This window comes from Seriola lalandi, unplaced genomic scaffold (genome assembly GCF_002814215.2).
Source record: "Seriola lalandi dorsalis isolate HSWRI2012SDOR001 ecotype SW California unplaced genomic scaffold, Sedor1 jcf7180002054748, whole genome shotgun sequence".
Classification (NCBI taxonomy): domain Eukaryota; kingdom Metazoa; phylum Chordata; class Actinopteri; order Carangiformes; family Carangidae; genus Seriola; species Seriola lalandi.
The window spans coordinates 194,615-210,081 of record NW_019525301.1 but is presented as its reverse complement, the minus strand read 5'-3'; the positions used below and the strand labels follow the sequence as shown (position 1 = coordinate 210,081).

The 15,467-nt window shown below is 41.7% G+C and overlaps 1 protein-coding gene across 11 annotated transcripts in view; it reads left to right on the top strand.

Moving 5' to 3' along the window:
- Nucleotides 1-15,467, top strand: part of foxp1b (forkhead box P1b) — a 150,899-nt gene that overhangs the window by 51,963 nt on the left and 83,469 nt on the right. The gene's annotated exons all lie outside the window — the stretch shown is intronic.

The window sequence follows — 15,467 nt, the reverse complement described above, 5'->3', positions numbered from 1 at the left end:
GGGGGGGGGGGTGTTAACACTTCAGGATCTTCAGAGCTTCGGAAGAGGAGTGTCTGTTTTCTGTCTCTTACAGCTTCAACCTCACTGTCATCTCTCTCTTCTCTCATTCCCGTTTTACTATGGTTATCATTTCTTCTCTATCTCTTGTGCAGTCGGTACAGTAGGTGGGACATGTGCATGTAGTCTGAGCAGCGTCTTCTTTTGTTTGACGCCATTACAGGACAACAAAACTGCTCCGAGCAAGAAAATGATGTGAGATGTAGCTCTGGCTCCACTGGTCTTCATTTTTAGGACTGCAACTAGTGATTGGATTCATTTAATGATTACTGAATTTATATAACAACATGCTCTGTCCATGGACTGATATCCTATTGTACATATCAGTAAAATTAGGAAGGAATAATTTCCATGCCCTCATTTCTATAACCGTGCCAATAGCTGATATTTTGTCTTCATGTTAAGTTTAAACAAAATGTTAAATTCGAACATTTTCACACCATGAAAATAGAAAAAGGTGCCAACATGTGCTCACATGTTCTGCCTGGAATATTTTCCTCAGAACAACATTTTCAAACCTTAAGTGGTTTCTACAGACAGTTTATCATTGAGCACCTGTTTAATAAAAATGTAATAAATCCAACTGCATCCTAGTGTCACCTCCTGCAGTTTTTTCCATAGAGTGTGGAAAAAGCAGCTGTAAATGTCATCATTACAGTTTGACAGGTTATACTTCTCTTCACTGTGAGAGAGTCTGTTAAACAGCCTGTGCACCTCTGGTTCAGACAATCACCCCCGCATTTGGGAAACAGAGACTTGGAGAAGATTGAAGTGGAGGATTCGTGTTGCTGCTGTTTATCTGGAGTGCATTCTCTGCATAGTCAGGTCCACTCCAACAGCCCCCCACCCCCCCTCAGCTGCCTGCTCCAGATGTAGGATCAGCCCTGAAATCTTCCAAATGGTTGTGTAATTAATGTTAATGTGGCAAAATCAGCCTAATTATTGACACAAGTTTCCAATGTGATTTTGATTGCATCACTAATGCAGAAATCCCTGTGGCAGCTTATGGGATTAGTATGTCTTGGTGTTTAAAGCTCTTTTAAAGTGCAATAGAGTCAAATACGGCGTGTGTGTAAAAGCTTGTATTGTGCTCATTTTTCTGCACATTTGGACCAACTGTTGCTTTTAATATATTTATCATTAATTCTGTGCTAATTGGAAAATAATTTGAAATGTAGGAGAAGTCTTCAAGCAGTCTGACAGGAAACTGTAATGTAGATATCATACTTATATATCTGTGTGATTAGGCTGCCTGTGGTGTGTGCCGTGTGTAGGCTAATTTATTCAGACCTGATGACATCTAACTTCTCTGCTTAGCACAATCCTTTAGATTCCCAAAACATGTTTCTGTGTTGTTCTCATGCTGGACTTGATTTGAATTTAATGAATCCATGTAAGGGAGAGAAGAGCACATCATGCGAACACTCAGTTTCTTGTAATTCTCCCTTTGCAGTAAATGCTTTGGTTTATATTGCCTTAGTCTCAGCCGTTGAGGTTGTTTTGTTTAATCCACTTTTTATGGAAGCGTTAAGAATAAACAAGTGGATTCATGAGTTGGACCCGCAGAAAGGTCGTGTGCAGATTTATGCTGGGATGAAAATAGGGAATCTAATAGTTCCCTTGACTGCATTTATTGCTTACTTAAAAAAAAAGTAATTTCTTTATATCAGCATCAAGCTGAAAATTGCCATGTATTAGTATTAGGCTTGGTAAGCTTCTAATTCTGTGGCATTTACAGCCGGCTGTGTTTCCATGCATTTATAACACTTTGATTCTTAAGAGCTCCTTTAATCGCTTATGCCTAGCTTGGAACATAATAAACAACTCGCTGTAGCGAAAGTGCCACATGGGGGAGATTTCTAGCAAGAAAGTTAAACGCTTCTGTCACTGGCAGTTTTGTTGCTGTGTTTTTCATGCACTGTAAGTACCGTAATCTACTCTCTGAGCTTGGCTGCTGTAGTTAAAAACAGTGACAGGCAGAATAGATGCAAGGCAGCGTGAAAATGAAAAATTATCGCACCTACAAAGACGTCACAACGGAGACCGAGGCAGAGACATAAAGCGACGGCGTGCTTGCGCCTTTTCCTGTTGATTGAGATCACAGGATGTGTCAATGGCTCCTAAACACCCTCACCTGGCCGCCGTCTGCTTTCCCTATCTGATGCTCTGCTCCCGTGGCCGCATCAGCTGCTATCAGAGCACGCTGGCAGATTGCCTGCCTTTGTATTGTCTTTCTAAACAGGTTGCACAGTTTAACACGTGCCTTATGCTGAACACAGTTGTCACACAATAGAGCAACGTTCTCATTCTTTCTTGCATCTCCTTCAACTTTTATGTGAATTATCTTCTGTCGAGGTAACAGGGAAGCGCACTGATAATGTTATCACTGGTGTTTTATCCTGAAGCTGCTTAAAATATCTTTTTTTTGGGAAGAAAAATGCATTTGGTAAGTTTCAATCTCTTTTTCTATCAGCATCAAACAGACGTGTCTTCTCTTTGTCTGGGATGTATTGATTGATGTATAAACTCTGGCCTGCCTAGGAGAGTGAGGAACTTTGATAATGTCAGCCCGCTACCAGGTGCAGACGGCTTACGTGACACAGATTGACTGAGGCGACAGAAGTAAGCAAACTCCAGCTGCCGATGAGTTGTCTTACAGCAAGATGAAAAGAAAATCACAAAAGTGAGAAAGAACTGTCAAAGCTCTCTTTTTAGCTTTGGCCTTGTGTGTCTGCTTCAGAGAAGATGAAACAGAGTTAATAACTTGGATTGATTTGTTGTCTTCACAGCAAAATGACTATACCGAGTTTTTTTTGTGGTAACCTAGGCCAGCATCTGTCAGACTGTGAAACAATATACTGTACTGTAACTATATTAAAGTTAACATATGTACATTCTGCCCCTGCCCCCAAAACAAAATCATACATTTATATATCAAGGACTCCTGGTTTCCTCTATGACTAGTGAAGGTCTATGACTATGTAAGGAAATTCTAAAAAGTTCCTACAAGCCGCAGTGATTCTTATTTGGATAGTTTTGACTTTGTTGCAATCACTTCATGTCATGGTAAATATCACTTTGGCAGTGCCTTTGCGTTCTCCGTTTATTTTAGAAAACAAATCCCTTTTAGGGATAAAGCACCTGGTGGGGCTACTTAATGGAATGGCTTCAGCCCTATGCAAATAAACAGCTTGCATTTTTGGTGTGAGATTAGGAATGAGGCTGAGAGAGAGAGAGAGAGAGAGAGAGAGAGAGAGCTGGATAGAGGTGGGTAAAAACCAAACAAAGAAAGTCAACATGTGGAGCGGACAGAAGTGGAGGAGTTGCACGTCTACTTCTGCCTCACACTGTAGTTGACTGTATGTATTATACGTCTATAGAAATGCATGTGAACGTTGGCACATTGTGAACCTGGGTAAGACTTTCCATTTTTTAAGCTTCACACTGAAGTAAAGCTCTTTTTTTTTAATAGTTGACCAGTGAGTCAGTAGTAGTTATTCATAAGGGATGGAAAATGTCTTTGTTTTCCACAGTTGCAGATACACAGGCCTGAAAAAGATAGCGAGGTTACCAGAGCCAAAGAAAAGGGAGTGAACAGGATGGAGAGCAAGTGACGAGTGAAACATAAAACAGAGTGAGGGTTGCATTTCTTTTAAATGGCTCAACATTCTGTTGGAATTAGTAAGAAAAGGAGACACTGTCCTGTAAAAGAGTCCATAGGTGGTCTGTGCAAGCAGCTTGTTACGAGCCATAGTTATGCTTTAATATTAGACAACCTCATGACGGGAGCGAAGGAGGAAGTCAGGTGATGTCGTATATAGAGCAACAAATCCAGGACAATACGCAGAAAGCAAGCGGCGTACAGTACATGGTCGTTTAAGTTGATGGGGGTAGGGGTTTGTTGGAAACAACACCTTTTTGAATTAGGCATATTAAATAATAGTAATTCAGTTATTTCAGTCAACCACATGTTTGCCCACTGCTCAGATTCACATCATGTGTTTTTAACAATTGGGTTCACACTCATTTTCTAGTTTGACTTTCTGGAGAATGATAACATGTTTTGAATACTGAGTCAGAATTAAAGGAGTCGGTTAACCTTTTCTTCTTGGAGCTACATTCACATCATTACAGATGAATCTGAAAATTCGACATATGAAAGTGACACCGCCGCATTAGCATCATACTCCACCTCAATACTGGTTAAGTGAAAACTGAAATGTGCTGTAGAATCTGGTATCGGAATCAATACTTAAGACAAGACTTATCCTTAATAACAGATATATATCCCAACCTAGATGTCTGGTCACACCAGAAAGTGACATAGCAAAATTCATTTGTGCATCTTTTTGATATATGTGGTTTGCTATTGGTTTATGCTGCAAATTTTCACCAAAGTTGAACTTGAGAAAAATTCAGATGCTGATTTACTCCATTCCTGAAACTGATTCTAGTGGAATCAACTGAAATCAACTGTTTGCTGGTATGACCACAATTATTTTCCAGTGTATTTGAAATACAGTATGTAAAGTTCCTGTTGTGTTCAGACAATATTAAACCCCCCTGCTCTGAGAATTAGCTTTTTCAGGAGAAAAATACAGGGATTTGTAGAAAAACATGTATAATTTTGGACATGTCAGACTGTTTCCTGAAACAAAAATGTGAAATGGTCTCAGCTCCACTTTCTGCACCATCCTACTCTCCATAATCACTTTTTTTGTGTTTCACTGTAGCCAAACACAATGTTTTAGGGTTCTCACTGACATATTTTTCAGTGTTTTGTTATCAGACAACTGAGTGATGATGATTGATTTTACCAGCTCCCAGTCGAAGTCCAGTGTCTGTGACAGACGGTGAATCAGTGGTGAGGGAGGACCAAACTGGAGGGGGAAATGCGTGTTTTCAAATTCAGCTTCCATAGTGTGGACATGGCCACACTATGGAAGGGGAAGGGACTGAGAAGCTGAAAGGGTATTTCTGCCGAAATGCGGGGTTATTTATGTAATCAAATGAAGGTGGAGGCATTTTTGAAACTGATATTTATTTACAGTTTTCCTCTTTTTTTTTTTCGCCCTGGTTTTAGCCTTGGCTCCTGTGTTGTTTTCATAAACAAAGTCTCTCTGGCTGGCTAGAAAAAACACAGGGCTGCTCAGTGCACTGAAAACAGGAATGACAAACACCATTAACTGAAAAATTTCCATCTCATTGCAACTATGTTATTGTTTACTTTACCATATACGTCCTAATATGGTTACCTCCCTGTCAAAGCGGCCCGGAGCAGAGCCGAGGGGCCCTCGCAGGGAGACGCTTTCAGCTGCCACTTAGACAATAAGAAACAAATGTCACAGCTCGGCAAAATAGCCTGGCTTTCACAGTCTTACAGCACTTGGCCTTCCATGCTGCTTGGCTCAGTCTCCTGTGTGATATTTATCTACTCTGCACTGTTAGATGCCCTCTCACAATGTACCCCCACCTCTCTCCCCTCTCTTCTTCTCTTCTCTTCTTGTCTTCTTTCTGTCTTTCTTTATTTGTCTGTATCTCTCCATCGATCTCTGTCCCCGTCTTGGTGTTAGCCATGTATAGGCTGACTGATGGGCCTCTGTTTGCTGTGTTAAGTTATTTATCAGGGGGTGGGGTGATGTGTTTGGAGTGGCTGTTGTCCTCCTCCCTGTGGCTGAGCGGAGGCCAGTTCAGCTGCAGGTCACGCCCTGGCCTGAAGTCAACGCTGCATTTGAACTGGAAACATCTTGGCAATGCTTAGAAACCCTTTATGATACTTGGATGAAATCATCCCACCAGAAAACCCTGGGATACTGGAGAGGAAATGTAGCATTCTGGGAGGCTGTGCCTCTTTTTTATTTTAATGGTGCTGGTGTTTGCTGTAGTTTGTTGTTGTAAATATGTGTTATTTCTTAATGCAGATTGAAAAAAAGCAGTGATTTAACCTAGATTTGCCTGGAGCAGCAAGAATAGTTTGTTTAGATAGGAGATAGTTTTACATGAGCAAATCCAGGGAAAATGTCATCAAAATCTTCAAACTGGACGTTACTCAAATTGCCAATCATGTGGGAGTATCCTCCATGGATTTTCAGTATATAGGCTATTAGGCTTTAGGGTCAGGCAGCCTCACCGCGGGTTAGTCTGGCAGCAGGTGGAAATAAGGTTCTTTCAGATGCATGGGCTTTCTTTTTCCCAGTTGGTGGAGGATGATGGCAGCCTCACCTCAATCCTAAAATCCTCACGTTTATGATATTTGCCCAGTATTATCTGTGCCTGTGGATGAATGGGAGGACAGAGCATGAGGAATGTAGAAGGTCAGACTGCGTGATTTACACAGTACAGAGCCAGAGAATCCTTGGGAAAATACTTGGGCTGGGATCAAACAGACGTCATGTGATATGTTCTTAACACTGACCTTTACATTCATGCATTTTACTGCTCCCCTCTGGCAAATGATGCACTTAATGTAAAACTATTTGTACTAAGAATAAATGCAAGTTAAAGAAAACATTGTTTCGTAATAATCTGTGCAGCTTGAAACATTCTTGATGTCAGATTGATACACAGATATAGAGCTGATGATGTTTTTATATCATTTCTTTAATAAAATGCTACAGACCCAGTGAGTCAGTATTGGTGTTAGTTAATTAAAGCTGTGGTGTCAGAATGTCACTGCATTAAATATGCACAGATATTTATAGTAAAATCAGCTTCTTGTTCTGAATTCCTGGATGCGGGTCTTTCATCTGACTGGTAAAATGCCACCGACTAAATACTGAGACTGAGTCACAGTGACTTTGGTGCCTGTGAAGAGGGAGCTTTAAGGAAGTGGTCAAATAATTAGCTATCGATCCACAATTACAATGATAAAAAGCTGTTTTGCGTGTTTAGTTTTAACCATAGTTCAGACTTACACACAGTTCAGTATCTCCTCAGGCCGAACTGTGATTTCCACTCCATTGCAGTTATATTTTGTTGATGATCTAATGGTTCTGACCTTTTGTTTTTTTCCTCATCTGAAGAGAAAGGCTATACCCTCTTTGACGTTAATGAACTTTGTGAAAGGCTTGTTTACTGGTTTCAAGGTCAGTTTCTGAGAAGGGCAGCAGGTTTTCTTGTAAACATATTTACAGCCGAAGATGTGTAAACACTCTAAATGTATACAGGTGCAGCATGGGTTATACTGGCATATTTTCCCTTTTTTTTTTTTTCTCTTTGTTTTTTTCCCCCGACCTTTCCCCTGTGACACAGAAATACAGGCTGTTGTGTGCATACGTGTTTATTTCTGGAATTAGTTTAAAGTAATACACGTGCCAACAAAAAAAGAAAAATGAAAAAAGTGCTCTTAGAAAGCATAATGATGTGCCTACTCACAATATATAAAGCAGAGAGGGGAGAGAAGGAGAGTCAGATAGGGAGGCTAACACAGAGCTAGTGGGGGTATTAAATATGAATTAATGGAATGTTGCTCAGGCACATCTCTGGGTGTAGTCTAGTGTTGAAAAATAAAATTTATGTTGCCAGCTACTAGCCGTGAAGGTGCATTTGGACTTAGTATCCTTTAATTAGAAGTGAGATATTAGCATTTCATAGGGCTTTATGCTGGGTGAGGGGATCGGCCGGCCACCGCGCCTTCATTAGCCAGCTTCTCTGTGTAATGAGTGCCGTCATTAGCTGATGGAGTGGATTTGCCCTCGCTCTACCTTGAAAGGCACATCTTTTACATACTTGCAAGAAATAAGGCCTTTTAATGGATTTCTTAATGAATAAAATAAGATGCCACTTCTTTAAAATTTGACGAGTGCATTTCTGATAATGTACACCACTAGCTGCAGCCTTTTTCTTTATGTTAATTATTAGCAAAGGGAAAAAACAGAGTGATGCCAGTGATGATGGCAGAAAAGTGGAAAACAAAGGTAGTCGTGCGGTTGGGTGGAAGCGTAACTGATGTTTTGCAAAAGAACAAAAAGTCCGTCATAAACTGTGAATCATATCAATAATATGTGGACGATAAAAGTGCAAGATCAAAAGGATTGACTTTCATTCGTATGCACATGACATGAGGTGTGTGTGATCTCTGTCAGAGGTCTGAGGAAGTGCTCTCTGAGCTACGGCGCGAGATGTTGAAACTCGCCATGTTTATCAGGGAAAAAGGCAGGACAGCTATTGGATAAACCTGACTGCAAATTATATGTGTGCGTCTCTGCACATTCAACAACAGTCAAGACAGTCAGAGTCGGAGGTGTTTTTTTGTGATATGGAAGTCTCTCCTAAGCCTTCGGCTGCGGCTCCATTCTCAGAATCAGCCGTGAAGTGATTAGTATTTTATTGATGAGCTCCTGAAGTGGCAAGTGTGGGAAATTGGATCTTTGATCTCCTGGAGTTTGGGAAATATATCCTGAGTGTGTGGAGCTCTCCAGGTAAAACACCCCCATCCTACCAACATCACTACAATACACACACATGTGCACACGCGCACACGCACACACACACACGTACGCACACACACACATGCGCGCGCACACACACACACACACACACACACACACACACACACACACACACACACAGACAGACATGTCGTTTGGGAGGGATATTCCTCCCCTTTTCCAAAACACATATTTGTTTTGGATGTTTTCACTGAGAGTCTACATGGTGATTACAGATGTTCATTAACAAAATTGGGTATTTGTTTTAAACTTTAACCAATCACTTTGATATGCTAATTACAGTGTAATTTAATTTGAGCCCTGTAATGATGATGCTGTTATTATGGACATAAATGATGCAGTTAAGCTGAGAGTAATCTCATTTGCATACTGTACATGCCAGTAAATTAAGCCCTTTCCTGCGTTGCTTCAGCTTTAATTTTCCACTCCTTTTCACACAGCATCCCTCAGCCCCTGTGCCTAATAGCAGGCCAGTTTGTTTGATGTGGAGAGCCGCTGCCTCACACTAAATCTAGTCACAATATGTAATACATAAAGGCTCTCATTATAACTCTAAGTGCTCTTTTAAGAACTTGGTATTAATAAGCTGGCAAGCTATTCATGCTTTGTAGTGATACACAAAAACAGTTTTTTCCTCTCGCTATAATCATCTTCAACATTCCTTAATCTGCATCTGAGAAATAAAAACTATCGTGGTTGTAATAACGATGTACCTGGGAATAGTTAAAGAGCCCCTCATCATATTGTATATGTCCTCTGCTATGTGTTGATCAGAGATATCTTCAAAGAGGTGATTGCATTTTGATATTCCTCCTTTGAAAAAAAGATGAAGGGCATTTGGATGTGTTTTTTAACTAAGATATTTTTTCCCCCCTCACAAAAAACTAATTGAAAAATACGGCCTTATTGTATGTTTAGAGCAAATAATTTGGCTTCTTTTCTTTGTACAAATGCTTTTTGATGTCTGTATAAAAGAGGCATATTTCTGACAGAGGGACACGGCTGGCCTTGATAAAAGCTCCTGTGTCTTCATTAGAGAAGCAGCACCTCATGGCGTCTGATTGTGTGATGTTTGCAGTGAGAAGGTAAACATGTTTGTCATACAGGGGTGTATTTATGCTGATCAAACATGTGTGATGGGCCATGGTGAATGTTAAGGACTTTTGGCTCGCCGCGGGGCTCAGCAGCTCTGTGAACGTACAGCCTCGCGATGGTCTAAGCCCCCCAACCCCCACTCCACCCCCACCCCCCCTGCTTACAGAGTCCGACTTCCCTTTGCATTTTGAAGGAGGGTTAGGGAGGGTGGTTTATGGACTTTAACACTGACAGTACAATTGCCCTTCACTGAGAATGCTCCTCCATTTTGCCCCATAAAGAATATTATTTTTCTGCCAGCCAATTTTCTCTGTTAGTCTCTAATTGGCTACATAAATCTCGGCCGTTGAGGGTGAGAAATGTTGCAGTGTCACACAGTGTAATCTTCACCCTTATTTACCAATTCATTAAGATTCATTGATGCAGGATCGGTGAGAGGAAATGACAACATAAATCAGGCCTCCAACATAATGACCCTAATCAGTTGGGAATTGCAGAAAATGTCATGATGAACTATGTCCTTGTATTAGTGCCACTGTACATTGTCATTGTGCTGCTTTATGAGTGGGACGCATCCTCCTGACACGGGCTGTATTTAACAAAAAAAGAGTTGTTAAAACCTGATTCCATTAAAACGCAGAAATTCATGTAAGGTCTTTTGGTATTTAGCCCTCCGCCCTTTATCTTCACTTTAACTGCTTAATGGAAGGCACAGACTCCCTTCCTTTTTAACCCTCTCTGTCCTCTCTCTGGGAAGCTGGGGCTTTTAAAATAATAACATGCTTCTTAGGCTTGAACGACCCCGGTATCATATCGAGGAGGAATTGCTCCTTCACAGGCATCGGGGGGGGGGGGTCATTGGGTAAGACCACTCCCATTGTCCCAGTGACAGTGAATCAGATGCCTGATATCAAACCAATATCAGTAAATTTTAAGCACAGACAGATGTAGGCGAGGCATTGAAATAAAATAGCCCATTGCGTTACCGTGCCGTTGTTTGTGTGTAAAGGTTAATGATTGTGTCCAGAGAATCAATAGCTTAACTGAATCTCTGTGTGAGTAACTCTAAACAAAAGAAGTGGGAGACCTGCACCTGCTGTGTGTTTTTTTCTGCAGAGAAACGTTTAACAGTGCTAAGAGTCATTTAAATAGCAGGGGTTATGCCGGACCCTACAGTGTCCTCCAGTTATCGTGCACGGTAACTCTGTGAGGAATCATAATACATGCATCCACCACACTTGATGACTTACTCAACAGTAATTAGCGGCTTTACTTTGTGTGTAGAGCTGTGGTTTACCACAGGTCTGTCTTGATGATTTAACAGAACTACAAAGCCCCCCCCCCCCCCCCCCCCCCAAAAAAAAAAAATGATTAGGCTACATGCTGTCAGCTCACAGAGGAAGCATGCACTCTGGTGAGTTGACACCCCCTCAGAAGCCAGCAGTTCTAATAATATTGTCCTCTCTTTGCGTAGGCTCGCAATATTAATTAGACAAGTTCGTTAAGACTAACCTTGGTTTTCCCAGGAAAATGCATCTGACACATTTCCTTTGCATTCCCATTCCCGCGGGAGCAGCCCTTACATGAATTCCAGTAAAAATGATTAAAAATATATGACACGCTTTAAGTAATGTTAAAACAATAAGCGCTTTTGCAGCTCCCACAGGATGCTGATAGATTGAAGTTGTGTTTTTCTCTGGGTATGCCTGTTTGACAGGTCTAATTGGTAAGATGAGCTTGAGGGGAGCGATGCCTGCCTTCTCCTATGCTCCGAGCCTGTGGTCAGAGAAAGAGGCCTCCCCTCGTCTCCTGGTGTCTGTCCTCTCGGTGTAGTGTTAATGGGCATGAGCCACATGTGAGTGAGATTATCAAAGTCAAATGAAGGAGAGTCGCTGAGAAAATGTGTGGCGAACCACTCCTAAAAGAGGCTCCACATCCCAGAATTACTATTCCATTCATGTACAACCAGATTTAAACTCATTAGACTTCTCTATTTACTTAGTCTCTATCGGCCCTAGTTGTACTAAAAATACCGTGGCCTGCCTTACTTTGGCACATTCCGTCATTGTCTGTGCACAGCAGGCCTTTACTCTGAGGTGCCTCTCGGATGGCTCCACGCAAAGGAGACAAACTGGTTTGTATATTTTCTGAAATTATGGATCTACTCAGCCTCTCCATTGGAGTCTGCCTTCTAGTACCCTTCTTATTGATAATTTATTTGAGCTTGTAGCGTGATAATAGGCTGATATTCATATGAATCATCATACTCACCACTGCTTGGATGTCGAGCCCCTTTCCCCTCTGCGCGTGGTGTAGTAATAGGTTTGGATCTAGATTTCATGCTCAGGAACAATGTGTTATAAATATGTGTTTAGCGCCCTTGCTCATATTTTATGCCTTCCTTACATGGGGGGTAACTGTTATTTTTTTTAAGGGGCTAAATGAAACCAGTAGGGGAAGTGGATACAGAAAACTATGGATTCTGGGTAGGGAAGCCTCAGTGGATGACTTCAGCTCAGCAGATGGCATGTTGTTGTATGCATGAAAAATTCATGGTCAAGGTGACATGCAGCTCAGAAGTCCCCACACTACAGCACCTACCGTGACTTTTGCAATCGCTACTTATTTTTTCGGACAATGAGATGTTTGATCCAGCAGATGGAGAAAGTCATGATCACAAAAATCAAACAACCAAATCCATGCACTTTGATCTATGACAGAAAACATATCTGTCTGTTCAGTTTCACCTAATTCCTTTTTTTTTTTTTTGTTTTTGTTGTTGTTTTTCCACTCCGTACCCTGATGTTGCGAGTGCCAGTTCTCAGAGCCCTCAGACATCCTTTGTTATTTCCACGAACCCAGTTACTGAATAATTGAATAAGGTAAATGTTTAACATGTTTTTACAAGTTCCTTGCTGCGCTGTTGTGAAGAGCCACTGTTTGTTGGGTCTGGAAGAAACACTTGGTTGCTTTGCTTGACAATGATGTGCTTCCATAGAAGACCACCTCGCTGTTCTGCCCCCTCCCACCTCGCCCATCTTGTTCTCATTCACAGTGGCTCGCTAGCAGCTGCAACACACCAGCTTAATGCGTCTTCAAATGTCAGAAGAAGAATGACTTTTTGTTTATCTTGACTTCTGCTTTGCTGTTTATTCTAGGCGAAGCTGCATTTGCATCAACCTTGATTCCCCAAAGCCTGCCCCCCCCTCCCCCCTTTCCTCTCCCCTCGCCTCCTCCCAGAACCTGTTTACACTCCGCCTGCCCCTAGTGTCACCTAGGAAATCGCCTGATCATTCCACCTGGTTAATATTAAATGGCTCCTGCAAGGAGATTTGTTTGTTCATAAACACAAACCCCTGCTCCTCCTGTTTACTGTAGCCATGGCAGCAATCACTTATTAAACAAACAGCTGCTTTTGTTTGCCAGTGTGAGTGGTCTGCTTATAAGCCGCACAAGGTCTCTGGGAAGAAAGTTTAAAAATGCTCCCATGTCTTGTTTGGTGCAGAGATGTAGGGTTTGCGATGGAGGTATTACTTGCGGGGGGGTGGGGTGTGTGCTCCTACTATATTGTCACAGTAGTCTGGAGATATGCTTTGCTTATCTGTGACTTGCTTGAAGTGGCTGACAAGATTACATGGTTGTTTGGTCTGACTGTGAAGTCTCCTTTGGCAGAATGTCATCCACGCCGTTAGTTCCTCTCAGCAGAGAGCGGCCGGAGGATCGCAGTGAGAGCGTCAGCGATTGATTGAGGTGGCTGCGATTTGCAAAAGTCCCCCTTTTCTGCAGAGAATACATGGGAGGGCGTGGGACTACAGTTTAGAAAGGTTGCTTGGATTTAGCCCAATTTCTGCGTCTGTTGTTTCCAAGAGACTCAGAGTAGTTTGTTATCAGTGATGTGGGCTGTGATAATGGATTATTTAACATACAGCTTGTGTCTTTAGACTTTTCCCTAGAATCAGGAGCCAAAATACAGCAAAACATAAGACTCTTAACAAACCTTGAGAAGCTTTCTGTTGTTGCACCTTTGGTACATGCTGATGTGTTGTCTAGTCTAGCAACCAAGCCGAACCTAAACAGCTCTAAAGTGAACCTCTCCCCATTGTCTCCTCCTTTGTGTGTCTTTATCTCCCACCCAAGAAATGTTGTGCTTTTGTTGTGTGCTTGTGTAAACAAGGGCTGTGTGAGAACTTGGTGAGTCGAAGCAGGTGGCCGCTGAGGCTTTACTGTCATGAGCATTAAAGAAAAACAGAACATGGAGAAGGGTCAGAGCACAGCTGCGCGGGCCGACCCTACCTTGAATCGACTGCTGACTTGTTTGAGCTGTTGAATTCTAGGCAAGCATGACAGGGGGACAGGCATTATGTTTCCACTGAGGGGGGGGGGGCAGAGGCAGGGCTGATGAGCTCTGGCCGCCGGCTGTTCTTAACCTTCAACCTGTCTGGTCAGGTGGGAGACACATGAGACTCTTGTTTGTACTGTACTCCTCATATTTGAGGCAGGGAAAACAAAACAAACTGTAAACAAACAGAAACTCTGACCTTTTTTATTATCCAGTGTTTGTTCCAAACACTTGTTTTGTTTTGCAAGCAACTCGCCCCAAAGAACAGAGAGACATCTAATAATCAACAGCACTGCCAGTTCTTTTTCTACAAACTGTTGTTGCCTTGTTTTGCTCTCCTGGAATTTCCATTATTTTGATTCTTTAAAAAAAACCAAAACTTTTCCAGCTCAGAAAAAAAAGTGGATACACTTCATTATTAATACAATTTTTTTTTTCTCATGCCTCCTTTTTTGTCATTTTATGTAGAAATGTTTGTGTTTGAAGCATGAATACATATGATCTTAACCCCAGTAACTACACCCCTTTTAGCAGGACACTTGACCCATAATTACAGCTGAATTTGTTCACGTTGTATAAATGGAACGGATGGAAAAAACCTGGAGCTTTTTGAGTCATCTCAGACGAGGCTATCCCCTGAGCAAAGCGAAAATAAATAGATAGATAAACAAACACAGGCCAAGTCACGTGGCCGAGTTGCCCGGGCCCAGCTGATGATGGTGTCCCTGCCTCAGTGCTTCACAGATTAACATTGTTATCAGCACAACTCTCTAATAAGGCTCTTTCCTATCTGCTTGATATTTATGATGGATAATGCCCCTTTTCCATTTTCTTTTTTCCTCCAATTTTTTCGCTCATGATATTGCAGCTTTGAATTATTCTGTGGTAAAATTAATGAGAAAGTAGATTTATGGGTTTCATTTGTTTGTCAATTCGAAAATTAATTGGGTGTTAATTTTAGCCATCCCCTCATCAGTGCCGGTTCCAAGCATGCGCGCATTACTTTGCATTCATTGTAGCTATTCTCTCCTTTATTGTGGGTCACTAGTTTTGCATACATTAAAATAGCCCTGCGGCTCATTCTCTTGATTACTTTTGGAGATGCCATGCATTTGGAAATTTACGCCTTTCCGTTATAATTATGAAAATTTTGCATGGAATGACAGTGCATGTATAATAGCCATTACTTACTCCCCTTTTATGTAGCTTTGGAAGAAAAAGAAAGCAGGCCCTCTTTTTTTTTTTTTTTTTGCGTGGGGAAAAATGTCTTTTATTTGAAAAATAAGTGGGGGTGAATAACGTCAGCACATGGTTTATTTCAAATGGCATTTAATTTCGCCCGAGAATGTGCGTTTCTAATTGGTGTCTCAGAAGGGGAGTTGGTGCAAGCAAGGGCCTGCAGATGGAGTTGTGGCTGGCTACATCCCATCCCACAGTATTCTTCTTGCTCACTCCTTGTTTAGAAAATCCCATTATGGAGGGAGCCTGTGCCAGACTGGAGGGGTGAGCCGGGTCAACATCTGTCT